Genomic DNA, 20,499 nt, shown 5'->3' on the forward strand with positions numbered 1-20,499 from the left:
GAGGATGTCTGTTTAGTTTGTAAATAAAGAAACACTTGTTTATCATGTCACTGTGGCGTCCTGATTTGAGTGACACCAGACAGACGTGGACGGCGGCTCTCTCTTTCCTCCCGAATGAGAGTCGCATGGATAATTCAAAAGTACACAAGGTGTCGCATCGCACTCAACGTTCAGAAAGAGGAGGGAAGATAGTGGCTGATTCAGCAGGTGCCCATGAAACTACTAGATTCACTTCAGAAGAAAGTCAAAGAAAGCCTTTTCTGCGCGTTCAGTGGAGGGGTAAAAAGGAGGTGGGTCATCCTGGTTCACAAATCGGACAGAGGACAAGAGAATCTGAATACGACGGCTCGAGGAAGAGGCGTCAAGAGATCACACAATGTTGCCTAGAATAATTGACTGTGTGAGCGCCTGAAAGCCGTCCATGTGGCCGCGGTGATAGCGCGAGCTTGGTTAACCCTGGAGTGTTTCTGGTTGCTACTCTGAATGCAGCTTTTGAAGTGCATTTCTGAATGGAACTTTAATGCATTGTAGAATGAGCTCTGTCGATGGCATTAACCCTTTAGAGTAGTGGACCCTCAATTCAGTTACACATGTTTAAGGCAGCAGTGACTAGTACACATAATTTGCTGTATTAAAAATTATATATATATATATATATATATATATATATATATATATATATATATATATATATATATATATATATATATATATATATATATATATATATATATGTATATATATATATATATATATATATATATGTGATATATATATATATATGTGATATATATATATCTATATACTATACTTATATAGTATATAGTATATATATAGTATATATATATATACACAGTATATATAGTATATCTCAGTAGTTTTTTTTATAGTAAATAGTATAGTATATTTTTGAACCATTTACAAAGATTTTCTGGGTTTTTTTTTCAAATGGATATTGACAACACTGCTAGCAAATATGTTGTCCATAGTTGGTGACTAGTCGACTATCAAAATGTTTTTATTTTTCAAGTTTCTTACATAAAATCTAATGTGTATTAAACACTTTGGTGGGTTTCTTCTTCTTCTTCTTCTTCTTATTATGTATTTATTCGTATTTTAATCTACATTCATTCTGGTAATGAGGAATCTGGATGTGATAAAGCCGAGTTATCGATTCATTCTGTTCCTAACATTCACACCAAATAGACACAGTTGTTCACGGTTCATCTTACTCACAAGCTAATTGGCCTTTATAATAATTCAATTACAGTGCCAGGAAACGTCCAGCGCTTCAGTTAAAAGAACAAGACAAACCAGCAGCAGGGACGACGAATCGCAACACTTCAGTGTTGACTCAGCTCGTCTGTTTCGTTGCTTAGTTACTCCTCACAGTTTCTGCATTGTGTTTTCTCGAGTTAGGTTGAAAATGACGTCAATTGTGAGGAAGGTTATTTCTCGATCCAGCAATTCCACAAATTTGTGAATCTTTTTCTGAGTAATAACAGCCATCAGTGTTTTTGAAACGTCTTTAACCCTTTCTTTGCCTGCTCAACCATATGCAGAAATATCAATTTTAATTGTGTTATATATAATATATAGCACAATATAGTGAAAAAATATCAAAATAAAATAAACTAATGTTGGACTTCTGCTGCACAGTAGAGTAGTCAGGGAACAAGCCTTTTCCCACTGAATTTACAAGCACACACTGATATTTATCTTATTTTGGTGAATACTCACTTTCAAAGTTTGTATTTTGTATTTTTGATCCGAGAAGCAGAGGTGCCAAGTTCAATTACACCTGCGGCTAGAATGTTGAAATCACAGTCCCAGTCTCAGGCTGAACTTTCAGAGTCACTGACTCAGTTACTGAGTAACTGGAGTCTACCCAGTCTAGTATACTGGTCTTCACTTCGCATATTAATTCAAGCGTCAGGCTTCTTTGTGGTTAGTGGTGATCTGGATACGGGACTGTACTGTATTGAATTACACTCTGTTGGTTCATTCAATATTATGACAAGATATCCCAAAATGTATGGCCATAGGGCTGCACAATGGGATGGTGGTCAGTAGTTATGGGTAGTTGAGGTTTCATGAAACAGTGTCCTGATTTTCAGAGGCCACCAGATGGCGCTCTCTGAAGTAAAATCTTGAAGAACTAATTCAATGAAATCTAATATCATTTCTAAACCAAGAGCACCATCTATCGGCCTCTAAAAATTAGGACACTGTTCCATGAACCCTGCATTACTGTTTCATGATGCCTCATCTACCCTTCACCAGTGGTCAGTGCTGAAGCTTAACAGTTGCTGCTCCTTTGCAGCAGGCATTCTCACTCCCTCTGTTTGCCGAGCTAAGTCGAGCTAAGTCATGTTTGGGATTGCTGTGAAGATACCAGAACCTAGGACCATCACAACAGCGATACAACCGTCTTGAAAGATAGCATGTCAACACCAACAAGTTTGGCACTCTTTGTCACAATGAGATTCAATTTCATTCACAACTACTCATTGTATCGTAAACATTTATTTCACATCGGACATGCTCTGCTTCCGATGCTGCTTGAAGGACATCGGAGACATGTAGGAGGATGGTGACCCAAAAAAAGGAAGACTTTATTCAGTGTCAGCTTGGAGCTATATGTTTTATTCAGTGTGGTAGACAGCTGCCTGATGGAGTCTTGACATCAACTGTCCTGTACAGCTCAGAGAGAAGGATTTAGTCTCAGTGCCGCTCATACTGTATGTCCTTTCATTTGGATTCCACGTGTGATGCCAGTGGCATAAAACGTTGCAGGAGAAATGAAGTGTTATTGTACCATATTTCTTTATGGGTGGTACTGAGAAGGGAAATAATACATGTGCAGTAAAAATCCCAAGAACATTGACAGCAATTGCTCGGATTGTTTAACAGGAAAAGACAAGCAGGACAAGATCTCAATGTCACTTTCTTTTACTTGGCCAACGCCTTTTGCTTCAGGTCTAAACAAAGTCCACATTATCAGGCAGAGGTTGGTATCATGCCAGAGGGTGAGCAAACTCAGAACAGGCTCCGTCCTCAACTGAGTGTATGTGGATGTCCACATGTACCATGTGGGTACTGCTGGAGAACATCATGCGAACATCTCAGAAGTCCCTGGAGAACTTAAAAACATTACGTTCTGGCAGGAACTTCTGGAAAACATCAATAGGACCCTGCTGTCCAGGTCTGGTGTCTGCAATTGAAACGTCTCTCTCGTGTCATGTGGCTGCTTGCTATCCAAGTCGTCCTGAGGACAACTTTGGAGACGACGGAGCAAACCACAACCTCATTCATGAAGAAATAGCTTGGTGTCCCACTCTGTCTAACAGCTTTTACTGCATGGGCGAACTGGACAGAAGAACCCACATTTAAATGGCTGACAGTGAACTGATGGCCAACGCTCAACAAGTCAATCCAGCTAAAGTGGGACGCATGGGTTTTGTGGCTTTTTCCACCGTTGAAATCTTGGCATCCAAGCCAGTTCATGTGGATTAACTTCTGCTGGACTTAAAGAACAGCAAAGCAACACCTATCACCCACCCCACACTTGAGAACCCAGGTCAGAACATTCCAAGGTGTGCGGTCAGGTCTTAACCCACACTTCACTCTTGACCCTGCCTTGCATTGTCCCATGAGCTTCACAGAACTAGGTAAGTATCATGGATATGGGCACAAGCTCAGGCTTGACCACCTTGTTGCTGGCCCCATCTGTAAAGAAGATCGAGTGTTCAAAGGCCAAAACACCACATGATTCAAAGTAGCACTACTGACATCAATGGATCAAAAAATTTCCATCATTCCCATGTTGGACGAACAGCTCCTGCGCCACCAAATCCCAAGACAAGCTCACGTGACTTTTGAAGAATCAATGTTCTTGGGTCACAAAATGTTGACAGCTCAGTTTGAAAGCGGAGCGAGGAATTTCACGACAGAAGCTTCTGACATCACTCTTGGTTGGTTAAGGTGAACAGCTCCAGAAGAACCCATTAACCACCTTTGAGAACATTCAGATAAAAGCCCAGGAAGATTTCCCTCCTGAAGCCATGAGATTGTGAATTATTGATGTGGTTGTAGGTCAAATAAGCAGTGGCTTTTTTTGAAAGAGGTATTTCCTGCTTTCTTGACGCCCAACGACACGTGACCTCTGAAGGTCGGACTCTATTGATTCTGACGCTTGCAGATGTCATCTGAGCGAAAAAATAACGCTGGCTGTAATGAGAGAGAAAAGTCCGACATGTACGAGATTTTTTTTTTCTTTGCCAAGGAGGGTTTAAAAGGTCACATTGGCCCAATTCATCGTTTTTCTGAGCTAAAATGTACCACTGAGCGATGTGAATTTTTCATTCTCCTCTTAAGAGCAAAGCACTAATGATTGACTGCTCTTGCAAGGCGATTTAGTTTTCAAGGATTTTAACAGCACCGGGATGAATTCCGATGTATGTTATGACATTTTATGTTTTACGCTTGTTGAATATACCTACACATAAGGTCAGTGGCAAGTGGCTATGCATCACGGAGTAGACTGACCAGCGTCTTCATTTGAGCACTCGGTGCCATTCACATTGGAGGAAACATCCACCTGTTCATGACACACAGCTTGTGTGCACTGGGAAAAGTGCTGCATCAGCAGAGCCATTCCGAGGCATGAAACGGTCATGTGACACCAGAAATTCATTCATTCAGCGCACAACAATCTGTTGCCTGAGGGGGCACTTTTCTGCAGTGCCCCAAATTCTGTGACAGAGGCTCTCAAGACATTTAGCAAGAGATCTTCGTCCAGTATAAATTGCCATTTTGACACTGCCTTTGCTAAGTACTGTTAAAACAGAACAATGCTATTCCTGTTGTTTCTGTTCAGCTTTTTATATTGAGATGTTTGAATCTGGCACCTTGTAATTTTCTTCACCAGAACACTGGTTTTTGAATAATCTCTCAACGACAGGGGACATTTTTCACTGTTTTTCTCTCTGTTTACGTCACCATGGTTGACGGAAGGTTTTGATATATCCATATGTTACTGTATATTCCTTACAAGTGAGGCAACCAATCAAATTCCTTCATGCATTTTGCTGCCCTTGTCACCGCTTCCGCTTCACTGGACTATATTGGGGGCTTCACTATCCCTCTACAGTTACGCGGCACTTCAAATACTACTATGCTAGATCCAACGAACACAGGTATGAGTATGTGCAAAAAAGTGGGCAACTTCAGCCTCTCTTTTACAGCAGCCAACGCAAGTCTGTGGTGTTCATCCCTAATACTGGAGGTGTGTCTGTGACTGAAGGCCCAACTGTCACAGCTCATTATAGGGAACCGTCTTGCGAGCCTGGAAAGGGACTTTCCTATCTTGTGCTCTTGTATGTTGCGACTGCGGGTCCCTGCAGTTTTCATGCCCCTCTCCCACCACAACTACAAATTGATCTGAATGCTAAGTTCTGTGCCGCCGTGTCGTGGCACAGACGTGTTACCATGAACAGTTTCGGCAATGAAAAGAATGTACGAGTCATGGCAACACATATACTTATCCCTATTTGTTTCTCATAAAATGGATAAATAAATAAAATTCTCATAATCATAAGCTACTCATGTTCGTGCACCACAACGATAAACCGAATACTCAGCCAACACCATCTTGATTTCAGCTCAACTTTTTGGACCGTGGAATTGGCTTACACAATGAAACCAGGGAGATACTGACTGTTTAGGGCTTGTGACGGTGTGTGGTCTGGTGCTGCTCTTCTCGTGTGTCTCTGTTCCACCTTTTTATTACTTATCTGGGACACAGTGAAAATGCGCCAGCAGCTGCTTTTGAAGTGATCCCACAAGCAGTTTCGGGAAGGAGGCGGCACCAAATCGCTGCATGCAAGTTGTGTCACTGTGAATTGACTTGACCCCATGAGCTGGGCTTGATGTGTGTATAGGCGCAAAATATGTTTATCTCTTTTGAGACTGCAATGTTGCAGAACATGCAGCGTGAAATGGAATAATTGACTCTTTGTGTCGCGTTATCTGCCGTAATGTGTGCACATGCCAGTCACGGACAAAATCAGTGGCTGTTTACCCACAACACTCACAGCACGTCGGATGTTATTTCATGCACATCAAAATTGAAGATGCTCGTATTGAGGAGAGGACGACTTATAGGTGAATGAAGAGAATGAAGTATAGAGTTTGCAATGCTGTCTTTGAGAGATGGTGTTACTTGAGGGGATTTGTTTGCATCAGTGATGGCGCTTTCTCTCAAATAATGTGGTGGAGAAATATTATCTTCTGGAGACCTTTCAAGGCCTTCTTTACCTTCCACACGAGTCTTTTTCTGCTGATCAAAAGCCAGTGAAATAGAAATCATTTTTTGTTGTAGTTGAAGAGAAACCAGGTCTTACTGAAGAGAAACAGTGACTTCCACTCCAAAAAAGTTCTTTTCTTTCCTTGTCTCGGATTCAGACTGGACTGCATTTGGTCTCGGTCTCGTCTCGGACTTGCTGAACTCTGGAATTTTTGTCACGACTAGTCAAGGCACTGATGCTTGTTACATCTTTAAAAGTAAATTCCTGAGTTGGCTCTGAACCAATGGTTTCGTATTGAAAAATTGCAACAGCATCAACGTGCAGTCTTTCCAGTGTGAGTTTTCAACCAGCTGAGTGACATTTAGACGGTCCTCACATCTCTGTGTATCTTGTTCTCTTGGCTCCAAGTCCCCAAATGAATGTTGCCTCTCAGATTGGTGAGCATTTGTTTACTACAAAATTTGACAGAACTTTACCTGAGTGAAGATCAAACTCATGACTTTCGCATTGAGAGATGCTTTATTATTTTATTATTTATTATTTTTCATGGAAAGACAAACAAAAGTAAAAGTGTACAAAAACAAACTAACAAATAAATAAATAAATAAAGAAAACGTATGTCCAACGTCAGGGGGTCTAAGCTTATGATTCTTGCTTAGGGTGCGAGAGGTTCGGGATTCAAATCCTGAAAAGATTGGACAAATAAATAAATAAATGAAAACAAAAAAGGAATCCATCTCAAGGGCTCGTTGATCTAGGACAGTGGTTCTTAACCTGGGTTAGATCGAACCCTAGGGGTTCGGTGAGTCGGTGTCAGGGGTTCGGTGGAGCCTCCGCCGCAGAGGTCCACCCCTCAGTCTAGTCTGCAGTTAGTGGGCACAATCATTGAAAGCGTCCTGCTCTGAGATTTCCTACCGGTCCGCTTTGAGGTCGTTGGTTTATGCAGCAGAGTGAGACCTCCCTATCAGACCGCATATCTGAACTGGTCTCTCAAAGGCAACAGCAGAAGTCACACTGAGGTAAGTTGTTTTGAGTTCATGCACTGTGTTGGTTTTGTTATTTGAACAAGGTGATATTAATGCACAATTCATTTCGTGCACCAGTAAAAAAAATCATATTTTATTTTTTAATAAAGAAGGGTTCGGTGAATGAGCATATGAAACTGGTGGGGTTCGGTGCCTCCAACAAGGTTAAGAACCACTGGTCTAAGTTCTCACTTAGGGTGCGAGAGGTCCCGGGTTCAATTCCCGGGCGAGCCTCTCAATGTTCAGTTATCTTTTTGCTATGTCCACAAATGAATACAGCGGCGAGGGTTAGACTTTCGTGATATTTCCTGTACACCAAAACTTGACAGAACTTTTCCTGAGTGAAAATCAAACTCACAACCTTTCTGTCGTGACACTCACTCCTTCATGCTTTATTATTTTTATTTTTATTTTTTTCAGGAAAGCCCTTTGGAAATATGTAAATAGAAGTCAGATTGTACAAAAATAACTAAATAAATAATTACTATGTCAATGGCTCGTTGGTCTAGGAGTATGATTCTTGCTTCGGGTGCGAGAGGTCCCGGGTTCAATTCCCGGCCCAGCCTCTCAGTTATCTATGTCCACAAATGAATACAGCGGCGAGGATTAGACGTCAGTGATATTTGGTGTGCATCCAAACTTGACAGAACTCTCCCTGGGTGAAAATCAAACTCACAACCTTCCTTTCGTGAGACTCACACACTGCTTCATACTTTATTACTATTTTTTTCTTTTCAGGAAATCCCTTTGGAAATATGTAAACAGAAGTCAGAAATAAATAAATAAATCATTAATTTCTCAAGGGCTCGTTGGTCTAGGAGTATGATTCTCGCTTCATGTGCGAGAGGTCCCGGGTTCAATTCCCGGACGAGCCCTTTTTCCCCGGCCTTTAATGGCTCAATATTGAACACAGAACATTCATATTAGGAAATTGACAGAACTTTCCCTGTGTGATAATCGAACTCACAACTTTCCTTTCATGAGACTCTAGCACTCCCTCATGCTTTAATATTTTATTTATTTTTTTCCACGAAAGCCCTTTGGAAATATGTAAACAGAAGTCAGATTGTACAAAAATAAATGAATAAATAAGCTTGTTGGTCTAGACGTATGATTCTTGCTTCGGGTGCGAGAGGTCCCGGGTTCAATTCCTGGACAAGCCCCTCCGTCTATTGGTCCCAAGTCCCCTACCGAATGTTGAGACTTGGGTTTTGCTCCAAAAGTTGACAGAACTTTTCCTGGCTCAACACTGAACAGAGAACCTTCATGTGTTGAAACTGACTCATGGCTTTCAGGGACTGATCAAGGGCTCATTGGTCTAGGCGTATGATTCTCACTTTGGGTGCGAGTTAGATGTGAGTGATATTTCCTGTGCACCCAAACTTGACAGAACTTTTCCTGAGTGAATATCGAACTCACAACCTTCCTTTCTTGAGACTCACACACTGCTTCTTGCTTCATTATTTTATTTAATTTTCTTTTCAGGAATGCCCTTTGGAAATATGTGAGCAGGTCAGATTGTACAAAAAATAAATAAATATAAATAAAAGAAATGTCATGTCAAGGGCTCGTTGGTCTAGGAGTATGATCCTTGCTTAGGATCCGAGAGGTCCTGGGTTAAATTCCCAGACGATCCCTTGTTTCTCTGCCTTTAATGGCTCAATATTGAACACAGAACCTTCATATTATGAAATTGGCACACGCCTTTTCGGTCTCATTCAAGGGCTAGTTCGTGTAGGTGTATGATTCAAGCCCCTTAGTGTTCAGTTTCTCTTTGTGCCAAGTCCACAAATGAATGCAGCGTCCAGGATTAGATGATATTTCCTGTGCACCCTAACAGGACAGAACTCTCCTTGAGTGAAAATCAAACTCACATTTCTTTTGTGACACTCATGCACTGCTTCTTGCTGTATTATTTTATTTTATTTTTTTTCAGGAAAGCCCTTTGGAAATGTCAACAGAAGTCAGATAGTACAGAAATTAATAATATTATTATTATTATAAATTATTACTGCGTCAAGGGCTCGTTGGTCTAGGAGTATGATTCTCGCTTCGGGTGCGAGAGGTCCCGGGTTCAATTCCCGGACGAGCCCCTGTTTCTCAATTTTTTTTTGGCTTTCGCCTGCTCAAAACTGAACACAGAAACTTCATATTTTGAAATTGACTCATGGCTTTTAGGGATCGATCCAGGGCTTGTTGGTCTAGGCGTATGATTCTTGCTTAGGCTGCAAGAGGTCCTGGTTTCAATTCCCGGTTGAGCTCTTCATTCACTCGTCTTTACCTTCAACATTGAACACAGAACCTTCATATTGTGAAACTGACACACAGTCAACTCACAACCTTCCTTTTGTGAGACTGACACACTGTTTCATGCTTTATAATTTTATTGGAGTTTTTTCAAGAAAGACCTTTGGAAAGACGTAAAAAGATGTGAGATGGTACAAAAACAAACACATACTGTATGTCAATAAAATAAAATTGTATTTTAAAGATTTTCTAATTTTCACGCTGGTTCTCTCGCTTCTGCAAATGAATCTTACTTCTCAGATTGGTTGGTGGCAGGTTTAGAGTCCTCCATCACTGAGGAGGACATGGCAAGTTCCATGAGAAAGGCAATGAGATCCATGCAGCCGGTCCACAGCACTAGTAATTCACCAAAAATGAAAGCTGCTGGCTGGTGTTCATCTGTCAGATGATCCAGCAGACCATTCCGACAAGGGCTTTTTTGATTTCGGCCACTCTCCAAACAGGCTCCTCTCCACTTCCTCTCAGAGCCGTTACATAATTGGACAATAACAGAATAACTCTCATCTCGCAGTGACACAGGCCATTTACATGAAGCACCATTTGAGTTAAAACAGAGCGGGAACACATCCTCTGGCTGCTTGTTGACATTTTGCATTTGCTTGTGGAGTCGCAGGTAGCCTCAGTCCACCTCTTGTCCGCGGTGATGTTGCCTGCCCAGTAGCCATGTCAACAGCGAGAACTCTCCACCGCATGAGCATCATTGTGGCTGATAGAAAGCGGCGCTCGGATCGCAGGCTAAACGGCAGAGAGGCGGGTGAGATAGCCACCTGGAGAGGAAAACACAGTCGTAGCAGATGAGACTTTAACATATGCTGCCCACAGGCTCCGTATCGAGCCTCGGCAGGCAGTGGGTGTTGACAGGAGGGCAACACTCACTTTGCTATTTTTAATTTGCCCCGGTAATTAAGTGGGGACGCTTTGATAATGTATTCAGAAGAGAGCTGTCAAGTGCACCCAACACCTCTTGCGTAAACACTCGGCGATTAGAAGAGCTATTCATTCATTAGAGCAGCGGGACCACAACAATGTAAAAAACAAATGGTGTATCTGCCGCTCCAGGTGTGTTGCCAAATTTGAGATGCGTGTGAAAATATGGTATTGTGTTTTAGGAATCATGTGACCACAGGTCAAGACTGCTGGTGGCCGGAACCTGGGTCCCTCTCAGAAAGTTTTTCAGTATTTGACATGCATTAAATCACGCGAGACGTCATCTGAAATTGCTGTTTTCTTCATCATAATTGTTCCTGTAGGCATGTTTCAGTGTGAGCCTGATAACTGTAGGCATGCCGGCACCCCTATGAACTAGACTGACAGGAAAATGAAAATATTAATAAGCCTCAAACAGATTAGTGCTAAAGTCAGACAGTGATTTGCATTTCTCTTTTAGCGTCTTGTTTCCCACACAAACAGAAAGCGACAGCCACTGAGCTGGGAGAGAAGAAGACATGAATGGAAGCGGGAGGATGATCCAAAACAGATCGGAAAACAGAGAGAACAAACAATAACAGCCAGTGACAATGGTCAGCACACGCTCGTGGAAAATAAGCCACTATACAGAACACGGTCGGAACAGTGGCTCTATTTTTGTCAGTCGGTGCTCAAAACTGATGGAGGCTGGAGGGACTGAAACCCTTCCACTGAGTGAAAGTCCGCATTGAGTTCACTGATCCAAGTGGACTTGAAGAGAGATTTCTGTGCCTCTGTTCTATAACTTCAGTTATACCGATATGATACTGTTGTTCTTTGTCATTTACCGTCAAGGCTTGCCACAGCAAGTCGGCCTGCTCCCTCTTAACCTGTTCCTGCACATCCTCTCTTGCCTCAACTATCCTCTTGATGTGATCTTTTACTTCATCCGTGAATCTCATTCTGCCTCCGCTCCCTTTTCCCTGGTATCTACATGGACAACAGCATGTCCAGTCTCTCCACTGTACTCTTCCAAACCATACCTCTGATATACTTGTTTATAACACTCTCAGTTACTCCCAAAGGAAACTTCAACTCTGCTGTTTTTAAAGGAGGACCGGATCGCAGGTCACAAGTCTTGACTGGATATCATGTCACACGTGTTCATTGTGGTCCAAAAAATGGTGGCGGACGATGAAGTGAGAAGTGTTGGCGCATGGCGCACTCTCTTCTCAATGATCATAACAAATCCAAACTAGCATAAAGTCATATTTTCTGTTTGCGCATTTTCACTAAAATCGCTAAATGATTTGAAACATTTGGAATTATTGTGATTGTTTGAAAAATTAGTCCTGTCACAACAACGACAACAAAATGCCAATAAAATGGCTATTTTTCAAATGTCAAAAATGACCTCAAAACACCTTTTCTTGGATCATATGAACATCAAGAAAAGTGAAGAAATGTATTAAAATGCACAACTCGAATTTAAGTGATTTTTAAAAAAGATGGTCCTGACACAGTGACGACATCAGAAAATAAATGACATTTTTAAAAAAATCAAAAAATTACTTAAAAACAACTTATCTGGCATCCTTGGAGCATGTAAACATCAATAAAAGCGAAGAAATGTATTGAAAAACTCGAATTTTTGTGATATTAAAAAAAAACAGCACTGGCCCTGACACGAAATGTAAAAAAAAAAAATTCAAAAAAAGACTCAAAAGTAACTGGTCTGGTATCCAGGGACCAAGTGAATATAAAACAAGCAAAGAAATTCAAAATTCATAACTGACATTTTAGTGATAATTTGCTAAATTGGTTCTGAGAACAATGACGACACGACGCAAGATGTCAAAAAATGACATTTTTCCAAAAATTAAAAATGCCTCAAAGTGAAAAAAAGTGGCTCAAAGTGAAAAGTCGAGTCCCGTACAGAACGTACCCTCTGCGCAAAAGCATGTCGACTTTGATAAAATCTGTGTTCCTCTGAATAATTCTACGTACCCAGAGAAATTCACCCCAAATCTCATCTCACTACTAAGTGGAAATACATAAACATGTAAGCACGACTCGAATCTTGTTTGCCTAAAATATGCAGTTCCATTTGCTGTTGTTGTGGGACATGTCTGATCAGAAAGGAGATTGAAACAAATCTCCTGACAGCGGCTCGGGAATTTGTCCTTGCCCATCTTTGAGCTGCAGGATTAATATCGAGCTAATAAGAAGCCAAATGACAACAGTTGGTGATAATTTTCCGCTTGGCTGCGATTGAATTCGAAAAAAAAAAGAAGCATTTCTTCAATTTCTGTCTGTTCCAGCAGCAGAGACGACTTCACAGTGTTTTGGAATAGTTTTGTCCGGATTTGACTGTACATTGTTGGACGCCTTGTTGCAGTTCATAAACTATCTGCATTAATGTAATGTAAAATGTATTTTACGTTATTTGGGGAACAAAGACTTGAAGACATTGTGTGTTACAACTATTACTCTTAAGGACAGTTATTACTACTATTGTCATTGAAACAGTTCAACACTGAAATAAATCAGCAACCTCAATTGAATGAACTTGTTTTTATTCTAAAAATTATCCATAGATTTTTTGTTTTGTCTTTCTGATACGGAAATACATCACAACACTTTCCACAGATAAAGATACATTATTTTATTTGATATTTTTCGGTGGGAGAGTGGGGGAGTTTTGAACAATATTTAGCAATAAAAAAAGATATCAACTGATAGACATTTTAATAAATGTATACATGGAAATAGACCGTAATAGTAAGAACATTAGGGTGACTTTACTTGACTATTTAACGCCTTCAAATTTCAATGAGTGACTTTTCAACACATCTTTTAGATTACAGTTTATATTGGTGCGTAGTTAATGTATCTAAACTGAAGACATGCTTTAATCTATTTTGAGTTTCAAAAGATTTTAATACTAATCTGTGTTTGTGATTTGAGTGAGTCTTGGATATTCGAGTTCTTTTTCCAGTGAAATATGATCCTTTACAAAAGAGTTGGGTTTATTTTGAAAGGTCGTTGGATGCTTTTATTTTATTACTCTGCTTGACTTCCGCGGCTCAGAATGGTTCTATACTGACTGCTAACTGTAAATTACAAATTGTGAATTTGGAATGATCATTTTCTAACCCAAAACATCTCAGAGGGTCATGAAATAAGTTCAATGCAACAAAGAGTTCTCTTCATCTGAGCGATGGCGTTTCCATGGGAGTCCATGATGGATTCGCCTCAGCAAACTGTGACCCTGGCATCCTGACAGAGAATTAAGGATTTAGACAATTCAGCGTTACACGGCTGGACACGGCTGTGGCACCAAATATCTCCTGAAGGATCCAGTTTCCGCGGGACTCGTGACATATTTCAGCCACTCTCTGGTTTTTGCATCATCTTCCCACTAAAGCCTCCATCTGGATAATTAGCTTCGCATTAGAATAATGTGTGCGTCATTCAAGCTGCAGCTCCAGTTATTAATATTAATAAACTGTCAACGGCAGGTATGTCTCCGAAACGAAATTCTAAAAAGAAAGTGAAACTCATTTTCCGTTGAAGTGAGTGGAGCGTTTGACATGACAAAACAATTCATGTCGTAGGTTTTCAACCACTGTTATTGTAACAAGAACATTATGGCATCAGGATAAAAATTCAACAAACGTCCTTATCCGTTGACTTGCCGACCAACAACCATATCCGCTCTCACTTTATTCTCATTCCATTCTTTCAATGGCATATTTTAATTCAGGCAAGGGCAAACGCTCCCTGATTCTCCCGTCCACGTGTCAATAGAGGAGTTCAATCTCTGAAATTGCATCTGTCTGGTCCCATCTACTGAAGGGTTTTCTCGACTGTCGTTGGTGCCGTATTTCAGATGCGGTGCCCTTCCGTCATGCTACCCTCTCATCATTTTGGATTGTTTTGCTCGAGCTGTGATTTCCCGGAGCGATCCGGCTGATTTAGTTTTGATCCCTCTGATTATTCCCTGGATCTGCCTCCTCTGCTCTCTGACTTTGCTTCACCCTCCCTTCGCACGACTCCTTTTATGTACAACAGAGTTTGAACATATGCAGATTTTTAATCCATTTAATTATTATCTTTATAAGTGTCTTGTCTTCTTGTGTTGCTCGGAACCAGACGCAGACACGAGCAATGGGCGGAAGAGGACACGGAACAGAAGGGTTATTGAGGTTTCATGAAACAGGGTCCTGATTTTCAGAGGCCACCAGATGGCACTGTCTGCTGTAAAATGTTGAGACTTGATCAGCTAATGCAATGAAACCTCACATAATTTCTGACCAAGAGCGCCATCTACTGGCGTTTGAAAATTACAACACTGTTTCATCAAGCCTGTTTCATGATGCCTCATCTACCCATCACGGGCAGACACAAATGATAATTGGCTGACGAAGAATCATGGACCATTGTGCTCTGTGAGCCCACTAGATGGCGCTCTTAACTTAATATTTATTAACAAGCGCTACCTATTATGATTCTTCATTCATGAAGCTTCATCCGTCCATTATTAGACACGAAGGTGAGTGTACTTATGATGGGTAAGTGAGGTATCATGAATAATTTTCAGAGGCCACTAGATGGCGCTCTTGGTATAGAAATGATGTGAGGTTTCATTGAATTAGTTGTCCAAATTTTGCAACAGACAGTGACATCTAGTTGAAAATCAATACACTGCATTATCAACCCAGCAACACAGTTTCATGACGCTTCTTATGATAAACATGACAAGTACTAAGTCTAGATTTATCCTGGAGATCATAGCAACAGAGCTTCCTAAATTTCTGAGGCCACTAGATGGCGCTTTTGGTTTAAAAATGAATTGTACAAGTCAAAACATTTGACAGCAGACAGTGCCCAGTGGGGACCTCTGGGAAAAACTGGCCACTGTTTCATGAAACCGCACCTAGCCGTCACTAACAAAAAGTCTTGAGAACCACTGCCATCCAGAAACAGTGTAGAGGACACTGAGCCCACAAGACTTACACAAATGTTTAATGTTCATATTCATTTTCACAGATCTGGCTCAGTCATTTATGACCTGTTCCCATTTTCCATTGTGCACTGCAACAAGTGAAGCTCCTGCCACTGTTCACACTACAAAACATGAAATTTGCACCAGCAGTAAACAAAGCAAAGTGAAGCTTCATGAAGCTTCATCCGTCCATTATTAAGTTGAGTGTACGTATGATGGGTAAGTGAGGTATCATGAATAATTTTCAGAGGCCACTAGATGGTGCTCTTGGTTTAGAAATGATGTGAGGTTTCATTGAATTAGTTGTCCAAACATTTTGCAACAGACAGTGACATCTAGTTGAAAATCAATACACTGCATCATCAACCCAGCAACACAGTTTCATGACGCTTCTTATGATAAACATGACTAGTACTAAGTCTTTAATGAAAGCAAGATGTGGATTTAAATTGAGAACAGTGAAGTTAAAAATCACCAGAATAAAAAGCGAAACACAGATTGATGCTTCCGGACGAACCATGTGAAGTCTTTGTCAGAGTGTGGAGTCTGTTGAGGCGGCAGGTGAAAGTTGGAAGGTGAGGTGATCCGGTTGTGCACTCATCACTCCGATTCACCATTCAGACCTATCAAAAGGCCTGTGAGGGAACTATATACAAGACTATGAGGTGGTCTGTTTTTGGGTTCTCGGCAGCAACAAATTGTTGTCCAACAAGCCGGAAGAATTGATAAACAACTTCTCATAAACAACTTCTCATACATGACATATTTCATATGAGCCTGTGGGGTGTGGGAATATTTTGTTGCTATAGCCATGGAAAAGCTGGATCTGTGGTCCATCTTTTTTTTTTACGTACCCTCCATCAGATTTGTTGCCAGGTGTATTGAGTTATCCAAGTATGGGTGAATGGGTGCTGCAATAAAGGGTCACCTGTTCAAACGCACAAGCCTGACTCCAATTCTATTGTCGATGAATGTCAAGGAACTTCCGTGACCTTTCCAGGGTTTCCACATCTCCCCAGCCAATGACAGCCAGAATGAGCTCCACCGCTGTGTGAGTCAGACTCGCCGCAGCGGACAGCGATGATTTACATAATGCAGAGTTAGAGGGATGGACAGGGCTGCGACTCCTGATAGCTTTTTTTGAAGGACCCTGCGTCTTGCCACATATTTCAGCCGTTCCTGGGAAGATTACATCACCTGCCGATTGCAGTCCATCTGGATCAGGCCCTGTACATTAAAACAATCCCGTCATCGCTTAAGACGTGGACTTCATCATTAATTTAAACAAGTTAATTGAAGATGTTTCTCCATCAAACGCTTCTTACTTAAGTGTCACACCCAATGACACAAGGGAATAAATGTTTTAAGCAGTAGAAAACAATAACAGTCCTTGTTGTTGGAGAGTCTTTAAATGGCACTTGGAGTGGAGCGCATTTCTGTTCCATGAATCGTCCTCCACCTCATAACACAGGCTGCACCACTGTGCATCCGCCTTCCCATCTTTAGCAGTTAAATTTCCAGGGGTGCCACATCATAAACTGGTGTCCAAAATGGATCATAAAGGTGTCTTTTTGCAGATATCAATTATCATTGCACAATAACAAAAATAACTAAGAGATCATAAGGGAAAAATAGAGTAAAAGTGAAATTATTATAAGTGTTTAAGTGAATGACAATGAAAAGCTTTATATAAATATGTGGGGGGAAAATCACGTGACAAGAAACCATAAAAAGTCAACTAACGAAATCCCAAGAATATCAATATACATTATTGTATTAAAGAAAAACACCCAAAAGCAAGGGAAAAATGAAACTACAGGGGGAAATGAAGCCCTCCCCCAAATGTGAATGGAAATGGTTTTAAGGAGCTTTAATAATCGACTAGTATATGACAACAAAATTGAACAGCAGTGAAGTAACAGCTGGACTGTCTCATTGTCGCTACAGAAACATGAAACTGTCATGTTTCACTCGGACCTCATGTACAAATCCTCTGCTGGATTGGGAAGTTGATCTTGTGTCAACTTTCTTCTTTGTAGGTTTCCACTTTAAATGTTGACTTTGTTGAGCTTGCGGGAAAAAAGGCCTGTTAAACTGCAACTGAACTTCTTCAAGTGCAAGCACTGTGTCTTTGTGAGCCACAATATTGACAAGTTTTGGTGTTGATCTAGTCTTTGGAGAATTTTAATAGAATTCTGAGCCAACTTAACGCACTTCAAGCTATTGAAGCCACATAAAAATTAGTTTTGACATGTTTGACTTAAATCCCAAATTGAGTAGAATTGTTCAGAAAACCACTTTATTTCCCATCACCTCTTTTGAATGAATTCCTCAGTGATCAGTAGATTTATCCTGGAGATCATAGCAACAGAGCTTGTGAGTTACAAACAGAACAGAAGGCAGTGATGGGTAGATGAGGTGTCATGAAACAGTGTCCTAAATTTCTGAGGCCACTCGATGGCGCTTGTGGTTTAAAAATGAATTGTTCAAGTCCAAACATTTTACAGCAGACAGTGCCCAGTGGGGGCCTCTGAAAAACTGGCCACTGTTTCATGAAACCGCACCTAGCCGTCACTAACAAAAAGTCTTGAGAACCACTGCCATCCAGAAACAGCGTAGAGGACACTGAGCCCACAAGACTGACACAAATGTTTAATGTTCATATTCATTTTCACATATCTGGCTCAGTCATTTATGACCTGTTCTCACTTTCCATTGTGCACTGCAACAAGTGAAGCTCCTGCCACTGTTCGCACTACAAAACATGAAATTTGCACCAGCAGTAAACAGAGCAAAGTGAGGCAAAATGTCCGGACTGAAGTGAAATCAATTCATAGTTCCAGCCTATGTCCTTCATTCAGATCACAGCCCTAAATCATTGCAGAGTAGTACAAGCAAAAGAAGCCACTTATTAATTTTGAATACCATTTTCCCACAGAAGTTAATTAAAAAATGAACGCCTCTGGTTAAAGCTGATTAGTTGAAAGAGGAGATACAGTATTCGTTCTGAATAACAGAGAAAAAAAACATTGAAAACAGCAGCACAAGTAGGCAGCACCACCAAGACCCCCCTACTTTCCAATGTAAGCTATTAATACCTCAGTAAACATGCCAATAGATTTATCATCCAATTTGCATGTAACATCCTAAAGAGCCACTTCCTCCCACAATAAATTCAGGCTGGAGGGTTCATCCATGAGTCTGTCAGTTCCTGCAGGGACGGACCTGCAGCAGGAGCAGAAAGTTATCTGGAAATTGTTATAATGAATCCGAAATAGCTTCTTCTTCCACCGCTGCTTTATATAATTAGGCTCTGTCACACAGCTGGGAGGTAATGCTCGCTTTTTAAGGTTGCCAGCATCAAAAGTACTGCGTAGAGACCCTCGCCTCGACACACATCAAAGCCTTGGAGTTTCTGAGAGCGTGTATCGCCATGGACGTGTGTTACGCTCTTGTTGTGGAGCAAAACAAAACTAGCCGACAATGGTCAGGTCTTGATGGTTGCAAGCACCTTGAAGGCACATGATGCTCTGAGGATGGTTGGATCTTGTGAATCTACTCTGGTTCTGACTAGAATGTATCTCTGTAGGTTCGGATCTGGTTGGTCATTTTGCCCCTTTTCGGAAGTACATGTAGGAACGCCCTTATAAGGGCGATAAAACCCGAGCGGTACCGACCCAAACCACTCTGAGGAAACACGGCATTATATATATTCTGACCCCTTTCTGGTGCCGAAGCCACCAACGACAGCTGTGAGGGCTTCAGACTTGGAGAGATGAACAATAGAGGATGGCTGTTTGCCTGATGAACCAGACTTTCTTTAACATGAGATGCCAAAAGCAGCACATGTAGTCTGTGCACCTGACCTGGTAACACTCGGATCAACATGCATATGCGAGCATGTTCAGCTCAAGGTCAGGTTAAGGGTGTCCTTACACGACTGAAGACATTAAAAGTCTCACTATTGAGACCACGAGTTCAGAGGAGAGGTGGGCAGTTAAATTTCCTAAAATGTGACTGTTGTGAGGGGCCATCATGCCAAAAGAAAAGCTTTAGTTTAAGTCCGACCGCCTGAGGGCCGTAAAAACACAGGCAAAGGGCCGCAAATGGCCCCCGGGGTGCACTTTGCTCAGATCTAGTTTAGAGCCTGTTGCTAAGGATATTGTGTCACCTCTGTTTTCCTCAGAGAACGTGTGTGTGTTTTAGGTGTTTAGCTGTGTGAAATTCAAGTGAAGTGTGTGATAGATGAAATGACACCACACATCCTGTCTGCGTGACAGCATTGGGGGTTCAGCAGCGCTGCAACAGGAGGAACTAAACTCATGCATGCGCAGGTGCTTCCCTGCCGTCCGGTTCAGTTACAGCAGAAGTCAGTCAGTGTCAACCGCATGTCAGTGCTGGTTATTGTTGATGTGAAGCTGGGTCCTGACACCTCGTCCATCTGCTCCTAGAGGGCCCATTTGCGTGACCGGGTCCCATGTGGGAGTGAGAAACAGTTTTAACCCCCCACAGATCAGAATCCTGGTGGTACAATACACCAGTGAGCCAAAAGTGAAATATTTTTTTGTGGAAATCTTGACTGTTTTTATCTTCTTTGTCAAATAAATAGCAAAAAATGCGGTTCCCATAAGGACGAGTCGAAGAGAGCCACTGATATTTGCCATGTTTTTGGAGTGGAATGTGATCGTTTTTATTGTGCTCTCCTTCCTCCCAGCTCACACAGCGCTAAGCTAAATTATGGTTTACGCTGTGACAAAAATAAACAGGTGTAAATTCCAACTTTGATTCCAATGGTTGCGCATTTGTGATGCCATAACATGGTGCACACGCAACACAAGTGCATTCATTTAAATCTGACTTTTTGGGGGAATTCATTTTGATCTCTTCATTCATGTGAGAGACAAACTAGCAAGTGCTATTATTGTGCCTCATCTGAGCCAGAACA

The 20,499-nt window shown here is 41.3% G+C and overlaps 2 non-coding genes across 2 annotated transcripts; both read left to right on the forward strand.

Annotated features, from left to right (window-relative positions):
• The first annotated feature begins 8,136 nt into the window (after positions 1–8,136).
• Positions 8,137–8,208, forward strand: trnam-cau (transfer RNA methionine (anticodon CAU)). Its single transcript has one exon. It is a non-coding gene; the product is annotated as a tRNA-Met (tRNA).
• Positions 8,209–9,354: 1,146 nt separating this feature from the next.
• On the forward strand, positions 9,355–9,426 carry trnap-cgg (transfer RNA proline (anticodon CGG)). Its single transcript has one exon. It is a non-coding gene; the product is annotated as a tRNA-Pro (tRNA).
• The last annotated feature ends 11,073 nt before the right edge of the window (positions 9,427–20,499 follow it).

Source organism: Synchiropus splendidus, chromosome 7 (genome assembly GCF_027744825.2).
Source record: "Synchiropus splendidus isolate RoL2022-P1 chromosome 7, RoL_Sspl_1.0, whole genome shotgun sequence".
In the NCBI taxonomy this organism is placed as follows: domain Eukaryota; kingdom Metazoa; phylum Chordata; class Actinopteri; order Syngnathiformes; family Callionymidae; genus Synchiropus; species Synchiropus splendidus.